Source organism: Aethalodelphis obliquidens, unplaced genomic scaffold (genome assembly GCF_003676395.1).
Source record: "Aethalodelphis obliquidens isolate GAN/ISIS:26980383/991018 unplaced genomic scaffold, ASM367639v1 scaffold2, whole genome shotgun sequence".
NCBI lineage: Eukaryota > Metazoa > Chordata > Mammalia > Artiodactyla > Delphinidae > Aethalodelphis > Aethalodelphis obliquidens.
This window is the reverse complement of record NW_020837946.1, coordinates 1,698,581-1,711,870: the sequence shown is the minus strand read 5'-3', so window position 1 is coordinate 1,711,870 and position 13,290 is coordinate 1,698,581. Positions and strand designations below refer to the sequence as shown.

Here is a 13,290-nt window from a genome sequence, read left to right as displayed (position 1 = left end):
TGTCATTATTTGAATGACTGTGCCCTGCTCCCTGCCCTCTGTCTCCTTCCTGCCTCAGAGATTTTAGTCTCATAATGTTATGGGAAGCAGAGGGGCAATGGTCCATCTTCTGTAGCTGCTTCAGGGCTCAGCAGGGGTGCTGACCCTGCCTGTCAGGGAGTAAAAACCTCAGGATGCCTCATCTAGGGGCCCTGGGGGCAGGAGCGCTTCTTGTTTTAAGTCTGTGTGTGGGGCACGGGGGGGACAGGTATGGGCTGGAATCCTCACAGCCATCATCTTGATGTGGAGCTGTTGTAACCGCTTCCATGGCCTTCCTATGAATCTTCTTGATGAAGCACCTGTACAGTAGCATCAGATTATAACAGTAACGGTCTATAAATGACAAAAGACTTAAAAGCCAAGTTAAACATCTGATTAGAGTGTAATCGATAAAGAAACTTGGCTACAATCACCAGAATTAGGACTGATAACCTTATACACCAGGACATACCCAAATTTTAGAAATTTCATATAAATTCTAGAATGTCTATATTAATAACATTTACCCACGGTATAACCTGAGGCTTATCACTCCTTTGACAATGCTTCCCATGTAATGTAACATATCAAATAATCCTACTTAATTTCACATCTCTCTGAGATGTCTCAGGGTTTCTCTTCCACGAACCTTCTACAACTTTCTGTACTGATATTATTTTGTCCCTTATTTTTTTCCATTCTGAAACAACCAGCTCCAGAACAAATTACTCTCTTTTTCCCTTTAACAAATGCATTCCATTCCTCATACTTTCTTCTACTGAAAACACATCTTGCTTTCCTGGCATACTGAAATGTTTCTTATTCTTCAGCAGTTTTAATTACATTATACAATTTTAACCCTTAAGAACCTTAATCTCTAGATAAACCAACACGCAGCAAGTAATTGTAAACCGTTTGTCATACCCACACTTCCTGACTGGAAAACTTATGTTTTAGTTTTCCTCTCCTAAGGCAAAGTAGGTAAACTCAGACCCACCCCACCCAGCAATTAATACATCCTATTTGAAATGACCCAGATAGTCAATGAGTTCTCACCATTTACCTTAGTTTAGTCTTAAGTTACCAAAATCTGGAGAGACTATTTTAGATAGACATTCCCAAAACATAATTATTTCTATAGAGTTTACCTAAAAGTCCGTATCTCATTTACATTTACTTTCCTTAAAAGCTTTTATCACTTACAAGGTACTTAGTCTCCTTGCTGACAAGTTTGCAACAGATATAATAAGGCCTTATTTGACCTCTAGTAAACCTAGGTACAACAGAAGTATTGTACTTAACATTGATGACTCTAAAGACATGTACTGTATATGAGTCAAACCACAAGCATAGCCACCTTCTAAGCCACCTTCAATACCAGGTATCAATTCAGTACTGAGTATTTCCCAGATCGTGTGAACCTGAAATGCATTCTGGCCAGATCTGTTTATATCTCTGAGTATTTATGTAAGTGCTTAATTTCTTTAAGCCAATTAAATACAGCTCTTTTATGAATTAGTTTTGGCAATGCAGCATATCTACAACACACATATAGATGTGTATAAACATACAAAACACAGAGACCTCATAGTTCCCATTCCAAAATTTCAGCCACGATTCAGATCCAACAATGTAAAACCCATCAGTTACAAGAGGTTGGATTCAAATTGGGTTTCTAGAAGATGAAACAAATCATGGTCACCTGTCTAGATGACTAAACCCTTTTTACTAATATTTATGGAAAAGATACTTAAGCTTTCTATTTGTCCTTGACAAGTTCCAAATCACCTACCCCCTTTCCTGAAATTTGCATCTTAAAAGGACAGGGGAGACAAGAGTTCCCGGAGAAAACCAGGTAGAATATTTGCATATCAAAGGCATAGAAGAAAGGCTAGTTCCTCCTTGGATGACTTTTTCCCTTAAGGCCAGAAAAAAAAAAAAGTTTTTTTCCAGGACTTACAAGTCTCTGACGGTCAGCGGGGAGGCGTGGGGAGCCACGCCTCCGGTCCCGTAAAGACTAGGTTTGTAGAACAAGGACAGTTTTTTTCCCTCAAAGAACTGGATGGTCACCTCAGTGATCATCAAAGGACTGACACACCCACTCACCTATGTTGGGAAGTTTACTTTATCACTCAAGATATCCCTCAAGATAAAGTTTTACTTTGCCACTCAAAGATAAAGACATACGGGGTGTCTGGGTGCAGGGAGATGCAGAAGAAAGCAACCTTTAGCTCTAGCGCTGCGAGCCACTTTAACAGCCCATAGGTTAAAAACTTAGATGGGATGGAATGGAGACAGCCTCTGGCTTGAGACTGAGGCAGGCTCTCCCCGGCCAAGAGCAATCTTTTTTCGTGGTCAAATTTCCTAGCAAGGAACTGAAGAGAGCTGGGGGGGCACGGTGAATCGCTTGGTTTGGGGGCCTTCCCTCCCCTCCCCCCATCATCATACAGGATTGGGAGGACGAGGGTCCAGGGAAATCAGTCAGCACAGAGTAGACAGCCCCCATATCTAGTAAGAAAATAACTTTCCTACTTGCCTCATCAAGAGCTACCCAAGGAGAAATGACCAGGTGTCCTTTGGGAGCCAGGGAAGGTCACAGGCTCCATCAGTCTTCGGTCCCCTCAGCCATCTCTGGTTTGGGAGCCCTGAATCCCCTTCAGGCCTAGGGGCAGTCCCGCTTCCAGTAGCCCCTGAAACCGAGCAGGACCCTGTGGGGCTCCTGGGCACGGATGCCTTTCCACATCCCCTGCTTCTTGTTTGTAGGGACAAGACTCCAGCCTCCATGACCTTCCCTGAGTTCTAAAGCACAGATTCAAACAGTGGCTAATCAGGGAAGGGAGGGGATGCAGAGACAAGGGAGGAGCGGCCAGGAAGCAGTAGAGCAGCCTTGGGCCAGGGTCCTGGTCCCTCCTCAAGGGACACTTATAACAATGTATTTGAGATCTTTACAGAACTAAAACCCCCAACAAATGGAAGATGTTAGCATTCTTCATTCCCGAGAACATCACAGTTTGATAACCTCATCGAGGGACCACCTGAGGCCAGATTAAAGGAACCAGAGCAGCTCACTAGGAGGAGAGCACCTGAGGCCAGAAAGGAGGGCAGCCTCGCAAGCACCCTGATCCTTATCAGCTACTGCACCCCTGATCCATGGCTATAAAACTCACCAGATCCTCCCGGGCTGGGACACGCAGTTTGTCAGGGCACAAGCCCGCTGTGTCCCCCTCTGCCTGGCAAAGCAATAAAGCTATTCTCTTCTACTTCACCCAAAACTCTGTCTCCGAGATTCAATTCAGCACCTGTGCACAGAGGCCGAGCTTTCAGCATCACCGTCTCATTTGTATATCGGGCAGGTTCCCAGGGGACTTTTCCCACACAGGAGGTATTCGTCCTTCCAGTGGCTCTCCTAGCCACACTTAAAACAGATCCATCCTTTCTTGGCGAGACAGTGGCTCTGATCCAGGCTTCCTGGATCCGGCCCCCGCCACTGGGCTTTCGTAAGGGAGGGTAACCCTGAGGTGGTGCAGGGGTTAGCGCTGCCGCCAGTCATTGTGCCATTAGCTGTTGTCCCTGAACCCTGTTTGCCTCTTCCACCCTATCTCTATCTTTGAACACTCCAACGGCCAAGTCCATGGGCTGATTCATGGGGGTCTGGGGTCTCCAGCTGCCCAGATGGGGCGTTAGGGGTAAATGGTCTGGAAGACTGTCCCTCCTCAGAATTGGGGTGGGGGGGACGTGTAGGAGTTCCCAGTTGTGGACCTCAGGGAGGTGGTCTCATAAGGGGATCATCTAAAACATCAGGCTCCCGTGGGGGAAGAAGCCACTTTGAAAGGGGTGTGAGCCAGGCACACCCGGCAGGAGCTCTTTAGACCTGGATCTTGGAATAGCGTCATGGACATTTGGACGTGTGGGACTTCCCCCCATTTTTGGTTAGTATGTCACGACAAGACAGGGGTCTGATGAGTCTTTGTCCTGGCACTCTCCCAGTGTCCCTGATATCCCAAAAATGTAAGAAGGGGGTATGCTGCCAGGGACCTTACTGGGTGGACCCCCTCAAGGGAGTGTCACAGAAAGTCCTGATGGCATTTAGGAGATGGTATAATTGGCCTGATCTGTAACAGCCCCTGACTCCTGGGATTTGGGGATTCAGCAGAAAAGGTGTTTAATTAAGTATGGAAAACTGGGCCTGTGGCCATCTGGTCATGAGAAAGGGTCTGTTTGGCAAAAGCAACAGTGGGGTCCCTGCAGGCACCCTGAATCTGTCTGGTGAGCCTGAGAAGGCCCCTTGGATTAGTCAGGGAAAGGAACAAGAGCCAGCGGGAGAAAAAGCAACCAGGGTCCCAGGGCCTGAATCCTTCAGAGAGGGAGGGTGGAGACCTAGGCCCTGAGTCAAATAAATGCACTACGCGGCTGGGGACAGTACCAGCCACCCTCCACAGGGGGAGCCACAGCCTAACAAGCAGACTGAGATTATGCCCTTTGAGGTCCCTTCATGGTCGCCAGAAAAGATGTTGCAGGAAAAAAAATGGGGCACGAGAGGATGGTCACGTCCCAGGTCTCGAGTGTGTCCCTGGGATAGGCTGCCAAGGGAGGGTCCTTGGCTTCGCGCAGGAAGGAATTCAACAGCAGCCACAGAAAGGGGAAAGCAGGTTTATCTAGAGATGCACACTCCATAGTCAGAGTGTGGACCAGCTCAGAAGATGAGAGGTGGCCCCAGGGCACGGGTCATCTGGAAAGTGAGAGGGGCCCCAAGGTATGGGGGTGGTTAGCTTTTATGGGCTGGGTAATTTCACAGGATAAAAAGTGGGAGGAATATTCTAACTACCTTGGAGAAGGGGTGGGGATTTCCAGAATTGGGGCACCACCCACTTTTGGCCTTTTATGGTCATGGAGCCTGTGGGTGTGTCCTTTAGATGCTAATGTATTACAATGAGCGTATAATACAGCTCGTGGTCTACCAGAAGTCAAACCTGCTATCTTAGGCCTAGGTAGCTCTGACCAGTTTATGTTGTATCCTCTTCTTCTTAATGGTTGTGTCATTCTTTTTATGGTTGTGCCCCCTGTCCCCTTCCTTCCTAAGATATGCACACACACACATCCAGTGAATTGCCCAAACTCTTTACCACATGGACTATTTCCCTTCTTTGTCCTCAACTTCACAGAAGCCCGCTGAGTGTCATTCTCCACTGAGCCCTGCAATCCCGTTCCAAAACCTAAGGAAATGCACCAGATCTAAACTTCCCAGCGCACAGCGGCTACTTACTATTCATCAAAGGCCACCGTTCGGTGTGATCTCCAGGATGCGACAGAGCAAACGAATGTCTGTGCCCTGATAACCCGAGAAAATGACCGAAAGTGACTAAAACACCTCCATCCAGCACACACAACATAAAATAGATTCGTGGTAACTGAGCTGTCACCTGAACACGTGACACACATGCAAAGTACGATGAAAGAGGCAGAGGCTAAGAATTAAGAATAAGGGTGTTGCCTTCCTGGACTGCCTTTCTCAGTCATTACAATGAGAACACGCAGCCTGCTGAGGCTGCAGTGAGAGACAATGACCCTCGCACTTCAGTTTAGCGCGTTCTAAAAATACAATTTACAATTCAGCAACATCCTTGCTGCTTCTTTAGTCACGACAACACAAGCATGCCTCTTTGTTATCTCTAACTACATCTGCATGCAAAACATGCTCTCGCTAGGAAAATTTAAGTTCTGGAGAATCTAAACCCATTTTTCAAATTTGAAAGAGAGATGAAAAGAAAGGGAAAGGAGAGAGTAAAGGTGCATTTTATTCACGTGCAAAACATGTAACTGAAAGCTGACTTCAGGTCCTCACCCCAACCTGGTAAATGAGGTATGTAACGTGTCCCCAAGTGGTTTCAAAATTACTATTTCGGCTATACGACTGTGCAGTGGAACCAAATCCATCTTGACCCAAAAGCCGTGCCACTTACTTTCATGCGTAAGGAAATGCCAGTATTCTGCATGCGTGCGACAAGAAGGTTTCTCAGCCTTGGCACTGGCAACACCCAAATCACCTCAGGGTGAGAACCCCGAAGTAGCCTCTGGCCTGTGCGCCTCTCTGAAGCCACCACCCAGTCCATGAGCACACGCAGACTCTGTCCGCTGAGGCTGGCAGCTGCCCATGTTGCCCGGGCCCCCAGGGCAGGCAGAGAGATGCGAGGCTCACACAGCCCCACGGGCAACAGGCTCTGACCTCACCCGAGGTCCCCGAATCTCTGTACTCTTCACCGCGCAGAACCACACCAACAGCAGCTGGTTTCCCAAGCTAGGCAGGGCAGGCACCCACGGAACAGATTAAAACTGTCACTGCAAAAGCCGGGTATACCATTTTTTTAGAAAATGAATAGGAGAATTAATGGAATTCTTCATTTGCTTGCATTTGTAGTACTCAGCCTGTCTTTTATTATCAAGGCAGTCATAAAAAAAATGCTTCAGCCACGTATTCAAATTAAATCATTAGTATTTTTCCCAATTACAGTTAACTGCTTATTTGTATTGCTTATCTCCTCTCCCAATTTCATTCCCTTAATATTAGTGATATCGGAAATGCTTTAATAAAACCATCTCAGGCAATACAAGAGAAATAATCTCTATTACACACTTCTCCAATCCTACAGCTGCAGGACCACCCAGTAGTGACCTAGATCAGTCACCCAAGGATTGGCTACACCCCGGGAGCCGCAGGGCTCTCATTTCTGTGGGTCCAACAAGAGCTTGAGCACAGAGGGCCACGGGCAGGAGGTCTCCCTGGCTCCTTCCCAGAGCCACCCCACCCCCCAAAATGGGAGACAGAGCCCAGAGCTCCCCTAGGCAGGTGGGTCCAGACGAGGAGAAGTGAGCCCACCCCAGGTGGGAGCTTTCTGTAACAGCTTCGATTTTATCTAAGAAATCAGGTGAGACGTACATTCTGCTGCAAAATGTTATATGCATGCATCCATGTTATATGCATGTTTGTTTTAACGTTAAGGCGCTTTACGTAAGTGTCCAGCTCACGGATTTCACCCCCTTCTGGCCAGTCTTCTGATGCCCAGGAAGACGTGCCCACTTCCTGTGGCCACGCCCCCACCTGATCCCGCCCAGCAGCTTCCAGGGGCCCACATTCCCTGCAGCGCCCTCACCGGCCAGAGGTCCTGCACTGCTCTGAGCCTCGCTAAGCAGACCCCTGTCACTCACACTGCAACTCTGAGGTTTGCCCGTTTGTGAGCAAGCTTTCCCGTCTATGAGCTACGATCCCGAAAGGACGAGAATAAGGCTGGCAGGTGGGAGACTGAGCCAGGCTTGGAGAACAGATGTGATGGAGGGCAGGCCAGGGCCAGGGACCAAGGCAGGGCCAGGGACCGGGAGCCAGAGCAGGGCCAGAGGCTGGGGGCAGGCACAGGAATAGGGGCCAGCAGAGGTGCCTCAGCACCTGGCTCCTCCAAAAACCAGAAAACTCCACAGCACGTACACAGTCCACGGTGAAGCGACAAAGAAAAGTTCGTATTCCAGTCCAACCACTGAAAGATGGTCTGACAACCAATGACAATTTATTCCTTTCTCCTCCACGTGAAGCCCCAGGAACACCAACTCCAGCTCGGCAAGCAGCTACGAGCCCCGGCACTGAGGGCCCAAAACTGCGAGTGGCCACCGCTGTACGACCATAGGGGGTGGGGGTGGGGTCACCGCCAGAGCCAGATGAGGCTGTCCTGGCCAGGGGAGGAACCATGTGACACGGGCCCACTGCCACCTCCTCGAGGACTTGTGGGTTGAGGGATGCAGGGGAAGAGGGGCACCCCCCACTGGCGGGCTCGGAAGATGATGCTGGTCCCATGGGAGCTGGGGGAGGGTGCGGGGCCGGGGACCTGGGTGCCTGGCTGATCGACAGGTCCGAGTCCTGCTGCAGCTGCCCTGGTCACTTTGGGACGCACCTCCGGACCAGCCTGAGCCCTGGAACATGGCGACACAACTGCAAGACAAGAGAGCTGCTGCCGAGGGCCTGCTACACGGCAGCTGCGGGAGCGGCTGCTCGACCTTCCCGAGAACCAGCAGAGTCTGGAAGCGGGAGCAGCACATCCCAGGGCGGCGGGCAGCCTGGCCTCAGACGTCCCAGCCCGACGGAGCCCCCGGCCCTTTGCTGGGACAACACTCAAAACTCAAGTGCCCGAGAACGCCCAGCTTGCAAGGATCAAAAAACAAAGTATCTCCGCTTACAGATGAGGAACCGGGTGAGAAACGCACTCCACGGAGGGAAGATTTCATCACCCCAACCGCCATCAGATGCACCCTCGTTCCAGAAACTCTGCTGTTCCTCATTAAGTGGGGGATGGCCAGAGGTGAGCAGCTCAAGCCAGTCCAACAGGGATCCCAAGAGGGGCTGACTTTCCCGGTTCACAGAGCTCGCGCGTGTGCACGTCTGCTTGTGTGCATGTGTGCACACGCGTCCTGTGTGCAGAGGAGGGTGCCCTGGCCAAGGCTGCACATCCCAGAACTTAGCCGTGAGCTGAAGAAGCTGCGAAGCAGAGGGCACGGGTGACAGACGGCCCAGAGGAGATGACCTGCTTCAAGGGCTGCCCTGCCCCCGGCCCCGGGGCAGCCCCGCCCTCCCAGGCTCAGAGGCCACCTCCAGCTTCCCTCCGCCATACGGGCTGCTGGTTCCTCACACTGTCTGACAGGGCTCTGCCCAGCAAAGAGCACAGGGCCAGCCACACCAACTTGATGCCCAGGAGAGCTTCCATCTCCAGCCCCGGTGAAAGCCCCCCCTCCCCCAGAAGGAAAACCTCCGAAAGGGGGTGGTGCAGGTCTGAGGTCCTCTGCCTCTTGCTCTGGCTGGGCCACCTTCCACCCCTGGGGACGTGCATCTGTACCAGGCCTGCGCCCCCAGCTGTCAGGGTGTCACACTTAATCCTCACAACACGCTCTGACCGTGCAGCAGAGGAAAGCGAGGCGGGGGACGGTGGGTAAACGCCACGGAGCAGCCTGGCTGCACCAGGACACGCATCCAGGCCCCTTTCCACGACGCCAAGCCCCTCGCCACCCTGCTTTTGTGATCCAGCAGTGCATCCCAGCGTGAGGCCTGCGCCTCCTGCCTAGGGGTGGGCAGCTTGACTGTGCGTTCCAACTCGTGCGTACACAGGACGGCAAGGGCTCAGAGCACCGCCTGGCTCAAACCTAAGTCCCCACCGCCAAGCTACCTGCGCCGGGTGTCAGCTTCCCGGCAGTCAGCTGGGAGTGGTAAGGAGAGCCAAGCCGCAGGGGCGCAGCGCGCTAGCAGAGAGCGTCAACAGCAGCACAGAGCCCGGCACTAAAGCGGCACCACAGGACACCGGTGGGAGCTCCCAGCCGGGGGCACGGGGACTGAGCAAGGCCAGCGGAGCTGCTTCCTCTCACGCCGCACCGCAGGTCTGGGGGCCGGGCCCTCCACCTCGTCATCTTATCCGACCTGAGCCCGAAAACATCCCTCCACGACAGAAATTCTCGTGCCCACTTTGCAGATGGGAGGACTGAGGCACAGGGAGACTGAGGCTGTGGAGCCCACATCTGTCGGAGCCTCTGGGCCCTGCACACGGGCAGATGTTACCGGCGGGGCTCGGCCGACATGCCCTGCACTGTACCTTCTCAGGACACCCCAGCATCTGCCCACCCCTGCCCAGGGCAGGAAAGCTGACGTGGGCTCAGCCCCTCCGCAGAGCATCCTCAGACACCGCACTGGGCCTCTCAGGTTGCCTGGAATCAGCCCTGAGGGCAGCGGGTCAGTCAGCTGGCAGGGCCCAGTCCCCTCCATCTCATGGCTCCACTGCCCCCACTCTAAGGGCTTCTCCACGAGACTGTCACATCCTGCGGAGGGAGAGACCAGAGGACTCACCCTGATGAGCTTCTGTTACCTCTAACCCACCTTGCCAACTGGCCAGCTGCCCCTGACCTCCAGGGCCCAGGGTACGACCAGGAAGAAGGAAATGCCAGGAGACTGGGGGGCCCACGTCCGCTGCCACAGAAGGCCTGGTCAAGGCCTCACGTCCAGACCCTCCTGAGCTCTCGACCCCCCCCCTCGGTGAACGGGGACCAGCTCCCTCCAGAGCTGCCGCAGGATTCCGTGAGATGAGGTCTGTGAAATGGTCGGCATGGCCCTGCGCACAGTGGGCCCACACGAAAGGCCATTCTGGAACTGAGGCTGGGGCTGCGGAGAACAAGGGGCCCCGTGGAGGGCGCTGCCCACCGGTTCGCACCTCAGCATCTGTCCCCTCCCTCTCCTTCGCACCACCAGCGACTGCCCTAGGAGGGAAGCTGACTCCCCAGCCAGCTTCTGCAAGAGGCTGACACTCAGCGCATTCCATACCCTTGACCAAAGTGACAGTTCAGCGTGGACCAGTGACCTAAGCCAAACCAAGCAAGCGAAGGACGTTTTGCTGAGGCGAAGATGCTGTCTGTCCTGGCGGGCAGGAAGCAGCAAGTGTGTAGTCCTGCGAGGAGCCGGCAGGGCCGTCTCCGGACCAGGAAGCAGACTCTCCCAAGACGGGAAAGAAACAAGGTCTTGATGAGGCCGCAGCGGAGCTGGATCAAGCCCTGCCTGAACCCTACATTCACCTGCGCTTTCCCAGAAAGCAGCTCAGTCAATTCCCTGCAGCACACAGCGCTCTCTGAACCTGCCACGGAGAGATCCCTTCTAATGGAGGGCTACCAGAACATCTTTCTGCTCAATACTGAGAGCTGCTCACAAAAAATCCTGTTAAAGTGTAGGTCCCATGATCCCAGGGAGGACACAACCTGATCCTGGCCTGTTTCTCCATCCACCAGAGGCCACCTGATCCTACAACACGGTCACCTGCCACCCATGGAGGGCTGCGCCCATGGAGTGCCAGAAGCACCCAGCCTCTCCCGTCTCTAAATCCTACACTGCCCTCCTCCTGGGAGCACTGCCCCTTCACCCTGCCACCAGCAGCCGGCCCCGTCTCCACCCACCATCTGAGCACTCAGGCCAGGCAGCTTTCCTCGAGCCACTTACTGCCACGTGGGGCAGCCTTCTGAGGCCAGCTGCAGGTGAGGGGCATGCTGTCCTTAAGGGCCCTGCTGCCGCTTGATAAACAACAGTGAAGAGGAGGGGAAGCGAGCAAACTCGCTACTGGGTTTGTAACACACATTCACATCGTCCCAGGACGCCCCCTTTTCTGGACACCAGGAAGCACCACGGACAGCAAAGACGGTGTGAAACGCCCATCACCCCTGTTCACGGATCACCCTCGGGGCGGGGCCTCAGCACCTCCGACCCAGGGACGAATCACACAGCAGCCACGGCCCAAGGGCAGCAGGGCAGCCACTGCCCCGTCCAGGCCCCGCGCACCGAGCGCCTAACACACAGGGCAGTGCCCTTGGAGCGGACGGCGCTCCATGCACAGCTGAAGGGATGCTGCTGAGCTTTCAAGAACGGGGTCTCTGCGAGCTACAGAAGAGCGCCTGCGAGGACAAACACAGAAAACAACTCACTCCCAAACTGACTGAGGTCCTTCGGGGACGCACTCACCTGGCCGTGACTTCGGCAGACGCAGGCGCGGGGTTAGGGTCAGGGTAACTGACATCAAAGGCCCAGTGACCAGCCCTCCCCTTGCAGACAACATCCCACCTGAGACCTGCCCGCAGAAATGGGGAGAGGAGCCGCGCCTCAGGGGAGGCTCGCAGGCCCACCACCCCTTTCGGCCTCCAGGGAGGAGCCCTCCTCCCATCCTCCTGAAGAGACAGGCAACGCCAGCCAGGTGAGGTCACGGTGAAGCTGAGCTCTCAGGCCCGGCCTCCTGCCGCAACACCCACTTTCTGCCCTCGGCACCCCCAAGCCTTGGAAAGCAAAGCACCCTCTCGTACGCTGCAGGCCAACCAGCGCCACGATAACCAGAATTAACGTGTCCACAAGCCAGACCCTTAGCCCCACACACATAAGGCGACCCGAGGAGCCACAAGGAGAAGAAGGCCCCTGAAACGAGAGCAGAGGCCCCCCTCACGCGTCCTTGCTCTTTCAGCTCTGTCCCCTCCTTACTTAGAGGAATCCTGAAAATCAGAGCTCCGCCAAAATGCAACCCACATTTGGATGAACGCAATCCACTCCGACACAGGAAGACATTCTTATTCGGGGAAGGATTTAGGGGATGCGCTTTAACACTACTGCTTGTTAACTCCAAATCCCAAAAGGTCAGCTCTCTCTCAGCCCCGGGAGGTGAGGTGGATGCTCCTCCAGTGGGGCGGATCCCACCCAAGGCTCGGGCCGCCAGGGCAGAGGAGGCCGCCTGCAGCTGCCCGGCCCAGCCCGTGCTCCTTGGGGGCTCTCAGCAGAAACGACACTGAGGATGTCGCAGGTCGACTGCTGCCCAGGCTGACGGCGGGCGGGCGGTGGGGAGCGGCAGGGGATGCGCTCAGGCTGCTGCAAAACTCGCCAGACCTGGCCCATAAAAGTGAAAGGAAAACAAGGCGCGCGCGAGGAAACAGAATTCGGCACTAAGTGCTCCCGTGACGTGTCCTTCAATGGGTCCCTCCAACCCAGAGGGCCGGGAAGGAATTACACCACAGCCCCTACGCTGGCAAAGGAAGGTTCTTCCAAGGAATGGGACTGAAACCTCCTCTTATGGCCTTTTCAGTGCAAAATCCTATGTGAACTTTATAGCAGTGAGGGTTTTGATCCACTGTGGCGCTTCCCTACCGCTTCTTTACGACTCTTTGTAAAGGTCCACGATGGCTGAGAGCCACACCCCCGGAGAGTGGTTACACTCTTAATTTTCACTCATCAACCACAGGCCCCTGCCCTGGAGGGTCGCAAGCCCCGGCGGACAACTCCACTCCCACCCCCAGTGTCCACGGCCCCAGAGGTGGAGTGCGGGCAGGCTCATCAGGCCCCTCTGACCCCTCAGCCCTCTTGGGGCTGGAATGTCAGTTCTGCGGGGAGCCCTGAGCATCACCTCGGAAGACCTACACCCCCCACCAACTTGCTCATCACCCTTCACCACGTTCTGCCGACCTGCTGGGGTCCTGCTTCAGCCAAGGCACCCGATGACACAGTGTCTGCCAGGAAAGCCCCTGCGGGGGGCTCAGAAGCAGGTTTTCACTCCTAATGGAGGAGAAGCTGGCTCAAGTCCCTTCCAGAATGTTCTCAACACTGACCCCTGGGGTCCAAGTCCTGACAGCTACTCTAAGGAGTCCCAGACCTAGAAGGGGGCTCTCAGCCACACTGGCAGAAGGGAGGAAGGAAGGAGGGAGGAAGGGAGGGAAGGAGGGAGGGAGGGAGGA

The 13,290-nt window shown here is 54.0% G+C and overlaps 1 protein-coding gene across 3 annotated transcripts in view; it reads right to left on the bottom strand.

Moving 5' to 3' along the window:
- The window catches only part of HDAC4 (histone deacetylase 4), a 284,915-nt gene that overhangs the window by 264,127 nt on the left and 7,498 nt on the right, over window positions 1-13,290 (bottom strand). For all 3 annotated transcript variants that reach the window (XM_027116793.1, XM_027116797.1, XM_027116794.1), the window contains exon 2: window positions 9,182-9,184. The gene's annotated coding sequence lies outside the window, so the exon portion shown is untranslated. The remainder of the gene's footprint in view (window positions 1-9,181; window positions 9,185-13,290) is intronic.